Consider the following 5,746-nt stretch of genomic DNA (forward strand, 5'->3'; position numbering starts at 1 on the left):
ACTCATGAACATTCACCGTACCATACATGTATATATTTACTCTTAAATGAATAATTCTTGTAAAAGTAACTGAACTTTCAACAATTTGTTACTTTTACAGTTTATATTACTGTCAGTTATTTCAATATATATTAAAGTTTTGTTTTGAACATTTGGTTCTTTCACAAAAACTTAAATAAGCGCCCTGTCCCGAATAAGCGCCCTCCCTTAAGGAACCAAAAGTAAATAAGCGCCCCGGGCGCTAAATCGAATCATTAGGGTACTTGCCATTTTCTTAAATCTATTTCTTCCATCTCTTCCATTTCTTCTCTCGCACCTTCGTCCACTCGGATTGTTTAGTCATATCTCCCATTTCACTAAATTGCTCTACCTTTATTTGCAGTCTATTTCTTGTTTCTGTCTTACTGACCCCTTGTCAAGGGTTAGATTGTAAAATTCATCCTTTCATCCATTTCTTCATCTGGTGCATAGACCTTTAGCACCGTCATCTTTTTGTGTGTTTTTTTTAATAGAATCGTGCTATAATGATCCTCTTTCTGGTCGGTGTTCATTCCGTTAAGGCTCCCTTGATGGCTTATCCTCCTTGTTGCATCTCGTCATCTCCTACGTACACCACTGTCTTACCGCTTTGCAGTGTTGCTGATCCCATCCATTTCCACCTGGTCTGGCTTATTCCTTGCATATCGATTCCATACTCTGCCATCTCCTTGGCCACTAGTGCTGTCCGTGTTGCCTCTGCCATAGTACATAACAGTAACCGACGTTAGTCTGTCGCTATGGGGCTACTCTGGGGCCTTTCGGCCTTAGGGCTTCCAGCCTTTTTGGCTCAAGAGCGTCTTTACAGCCAGCGGCATTTCCAGTTTGTTTTATAGCGTTGACAACGCTTCCGGTTTTTAAAACAGCAGGCGTTTTACTGGGCAGTGTCTTTAGCACCACTCCCAGCCCCAAACCTGAATACAAGGGAATCACTCCTTGTCTGCTCTCAGCCCTAATTCGGCCTGTTTGGCATGGGTAACCCTACCGGGAATGCAAGGCTTCGACCGTGGTTGCTCTAGAGGTCATAGAAACAGGAAAACTGCCTCACCACGATAGGCTGGTGACCATATTCGGAACAAAACCTCGGTAAATAGGTAAAGTGAATTGTTCATTTTCTTTTACAGAGCCTTTCGACCTTGAGGAGTGCCAGAATCAGCTTCATTCTCTTTATGACACCATGAGTAAAGTGAAAACCATTCCTTGGAACCGAAACTCTGCAGTTCACATTGATGAGATTTACACACAGTTATCTTGGGTTAGAGAAGACTGGAAGCCCAGCGGAGTGACACAAGAGAAACTTGAAGACTACACCGACATATTCCAGGGTCATAGGCATCATCCCAACCCAAAGAGAATTCTGGTGTTTGGACGGCCAGGCATTGGAAAAACTACATTTTCCAAAAAGATTGCTTTCGACTGGTCACAACGGAGAAAAGAAATCCTAAAGAAATTCCATCTTGTGCTTCTAATTAGGTTGCGAGATGTTTGTGCTTTGCACGATGTGCCAGCTATTTTAAAGGCTGCTAAACTGCTTACTGCCGATGGAGTGATTTCAGGTGATAGCTTGTATAATTACGTTCTCCAAAATCAAGAAAAAGTGTTACTCGTGTTGGATGGCTATGATGAGTACGCCTGTACAGGGGAACATTCACCTGTCCGAGACATCTGGGAAGGCACGCTGCTGAGGAATTGTCACGTCATTATTACAACGCGGTTAGCGAATGCTGACAAACTAAGAATTTCTAGTCACATTCAACTTCAGATTAATGGATTTGACGGGAATCGGATTAAAAAGTTCGCAAGCAAGTTTCTGGAAAATGAAGAAGACGTTGATGAATTTGTGAAACATTTGAAAGAAAAGGAGCTCACTGACATTGCTGAAATACCTCTCCTTCTACTGATGTTGTGTTTGCTCTGGAAGGAAAAACATGAAAAGCTGACAAAATCACGGGCTGTCATTTACACAAATTTTATTCAGACTCTACTAGATCACATGACCGAAAAAGATGCAAATACAGAGTTGTTTGGAAAGGTAGATGACTACAAAGAAGAGCTCTCTAAACTGGGAAAACTTGCATTCGATGCACTTTTGCACGATTCTCTTTTTTTGCGCGCTGGCGAACTGCCCGACGACGTTTTAATAAAGAACTTAATCGAAACAGGATTGTTCCAGCTACTTAACATTTCAAGTTTGAATCCCGAGAAAGGTGTTTATTTTCTTCATAAGTCCATACAAGAGTTCTTTGCCGCTCTTAAATAGAAACTTTGAATCTAATACATGTCTGTCTGAAATTGACTCTTTTCAAAAGATTGTCAAGATGAGTGAAGCTCTCAAATTTGCCTGTGAGCTGTCAGCAGAAGCTGCATGCGCTATTCTACACCATCTGGGAATTGTAGGAAAGGAAGAAGGTCTGACAGAGTACAACTTTTGTGAGGCACCTTCTATTGACGATTTGTCAGAAGTACAAAGACATTTTCTTACCCTCAGTTCACACAGCTTTTTTGGTGCTCGGCTGCGAAGAGAGAAGAGCTATACTCCGTGCTTCTGTCGTATGTTGGAGGTGTTTTATTGATTGATTCTGATCAACTGCATTGTGTTGCCAAGGAGCACTTGCTGAAATCCTCTCTGCCACCAAACTATGTATTTTTTGCTGACAGCGAGCATCCAGAGCAAGACTATTGTGACTTGATCACTGTGTTGGAAAATTTAAACGGACTTCTTGTTAGTTGTTCGGGTGAAGAGGAAGCCTCGCATTTTCTAAAGAAACATCCTCCTCGATCAGTAGAACATTTTTTCTTGAAAAAGGAAGAGAAGATGTATCTTTATTTTGCACGTATTTATAAGAGGTTTGATTACACCTTCCCTATCGAAATGTTGAAAGATCTCACTTCGAAGAAGCTTGTTGGTGACCAGTCAAATGAACAACACAACACAACTGGTTTGTGTTTGACTACAAACACTGAAAGCATCCCAGTTGCAACTCGACATTCTCTGTCCCTAGTCTGGGAGATTAACGCCGAATATTTGGAAGAGCAGGAGATGAAGACGCTAACTGAGGCATTGCCTTTTGTGACTTCTCCACGACTGATAACGATTTCTGTCCAAGTGGGTAAAGTGCTTAATGCTCAGTTGCTGGAGACTCTTGTCTCCAGTATCAACTTTACAAACAGACTTCATACGTTAGGACTTTGGCGTATCAATTTAACAGCCAAGCCTACTAATGTAATTGCCAGATCTCTGTACCAGGCTTCCAACTTACGCGAGCTGTACTTGTCATATAACCCCTTTCTTGGTGATGGAGTAAGTGTTCTTGCTCAACATCTCAGATATGTACCTCAACTAAAGAGCCTGCGCCTTGGAGGTGTTAAAATGACAAAGACACAAGTCACTGATCTCACTAGAGCTGTACGTCAGAGCAATATCTCCAATCTGGGGTCATATTATCACGTAAGTCTAAAGTTTTTGTTGCAATGTTCAACAATTTGCTGACGCTTGTAAGATATTATCTTTGTGATTAAATTTCTTCTAACTCATGTTCTGAATCTGTCAAAACGTTTTGCGGTACTTCGAAAGATTTTTAAGGCGCCAAAACAATTGTCCATGTGGCGAAAAGGCTGCAAATATATTGGAAACGAAACAAAGATGAAAAGTAAGACTTCTTAAGGTTCCCGTTTTCATTTCAGGAACACATTTTGAACAACATTATCAGAATACGGTCAAATGACTTGATCTCTTATCCTTTGCATAAGGTGTCAACAACTTTAGGACTAGAGATGGGGGAATGGTATTAAAAAAATTATTGAAGCAATTGGAGCTTTTAAGCTCTTAAAAACCCTAGATTCCAGAAGAAAATAAGCAAAGAAAACGCGAATTACTTTAACTTTTGACACTCAAGTGAAAATCACTGTATCTCATCATAGTGTTCTTGCTAGATCATAGGCCAAACAATGATTTGATGGATCTTGAAAATTTGTTCTCAGTGATTTGTTTCATCACGAGAAGATGAGAAAAAAAGAAACAAGATAGAACTGCTGTTTTGTAGGTACGAAACTGCAGATAGGAATGGCCTATCTAGATATAAGCATGATGTTACGCATTTTTCATTAATGACAGGATGAAGAAGGGAATCCTAAACCTGAACACGAATGGCCATTGGAGGACGACTGGAAAAGGTTCTGGTGGTATAAATCAGGGGACGAGTAAGACGCTGAGGCATCAACTGAATCACAATACGAGCAGGTGGAGCCTGGGAAATAAACTAAATCATAAGACGAGCTGGAACCTAGGACATGAACAGAATCAGTACACCAGCTAGAGTCTGTCTGCAAATCAGTAAACGTGCTAGAGCCTGGGTGATCCACTTAATCAGACAACAATATGGATGGGGCCTGGGATATGAAATGAATCAGACGACGAGCTAGAGCCTGGGTCATCAACTGAAACAAAAGACGAGCTGGAGCCTGGGACATAAACTATATCAGTAAAGGGGCTGCAGCCTGGGACATACAACAGCAACAACAACAACAACAAACCCTTTTTCACCAAATTGAAATTAGATTTAAATTACATAACATAACAAATGTTTTGCAATTGGTATAGGATTTAATGGAGCCAAAACAAATTGTAGAATTGCACGCATTTTAGGTATCCTACGTACTCACATCAGCGATAATGTTCATGGAATTTCCCCTTAGAATTAGGAAATTAATACAAAAATTAGATAAATTTACTCAGGATAACTAAAAAAACTAATCGAGCTAAGTGACCCTACAATTATTATTTTCATAAACCCCAGGCCTCTAGTTTTTTTCCTATCACCTACCAATTCAACTAAGATTAAGAATATAATTATGTCCCTAAATTCAACCAAGGTTTGTGGCCCGTTTAAGATCTTAAAACAGTATAATATCAATCCCTCTATAACTGATTTTCAAATTACTCGTTTTCTACTGGCGTGGTTCCTTATCAATTTAAATCCACAAAAAAGGATCCAATTGTTTAGTCTCCAACCATAGACCGATTTTCTTGCTTTCCATTTACTTTCATCAAGTGAATCAGAGAGCTGGAGCCTGGGACATGAACTTAAACGGAAGGTGAGCTGATGCCTGGGTCGTCAACTAAATCCGAAAACCAGCTGCAGCCTGAGACATCAGAGTGAATCAAAAGACGAGCTGAAGACGAGCCTAGCACAGGAAGTGAACCAGAAAACCAGCTGCAGCCTGAGATATCAGAATGAATCAAAAGACGAGCTAAAGACGAGCCTAGCACATGAACTGAATCAGAAACCCAGCTGCAGCCTGAGACATCAGAATGAATCAAAAGACGAGCTAAAGACGAGCCTAGCACATGAACTAAACCAGAAAACCAGCTGCAGCCTGAGACATCAGAATGAATCAAAAGACGAGCTAAAGACGAGCCTAGCACATGAACTGAACCAGAAAACCAGCTACAGCCTGAGATATCAGAATGAATCAAAAGACGAGCTAAAGACGAGCCTAGCACATGAACTAAACCAGAAAACCAGCTGCAGCCTGAGATATCAGAATGAATCAAAAGACGAGCTAAAGACGAGCCTAGCACATGAACTGAATCAGAAAACCAGCTGCAGCCTGAGATATCAGAATGAATCAAAAGACGAGCTAAAGACGAGCCTAGCACAGGAAGTGAACCAGAAAACCAGCTGCAGCCTGAGATATCAGAATGAATCAA

At 40.8% G+C, this 5,746-nt stretch overlaps 1 pseudogene across 1 annotated transcript; it reads left to right on the top strand.

Moving 5' to 3' along the window:
• The first annotated feature begins 1,130 nt into the window (after positions 1-1,130).
• LOC144641348 (NLR family CARD domain-containing protein 4-like) lies at positions 1,131-5,142 on the top strand (annotated as a pseudogene). The gene is made up of 2 exons (XR_013568540.1): positions 1,131-3,484; positions 4,151-5,142. The product of XR_013568540.1 is annotated as an NLR family CARD domain-containing protein 4-like (transcript).
• Positions 5,143-5,746: the final 604 nt, after the last annotated feature.

Source organism: Oculina patagonica, unplaced genomic scaffold (assembly GCF_052425735.1).
Source record: "Oculina patagonica isolate OP01 unplaced genomic scaffold, crgOcupat unplaced869, whole genome shotgun sequence".
In the NCBI taxonomy this organism is placed as follows: domain Eukaryota; kingdom Metazoa; phylum Cnidaria; class Anthozoa; order Scleractinia; family Oculinidae; genus Oculina; species Oculina patagonica.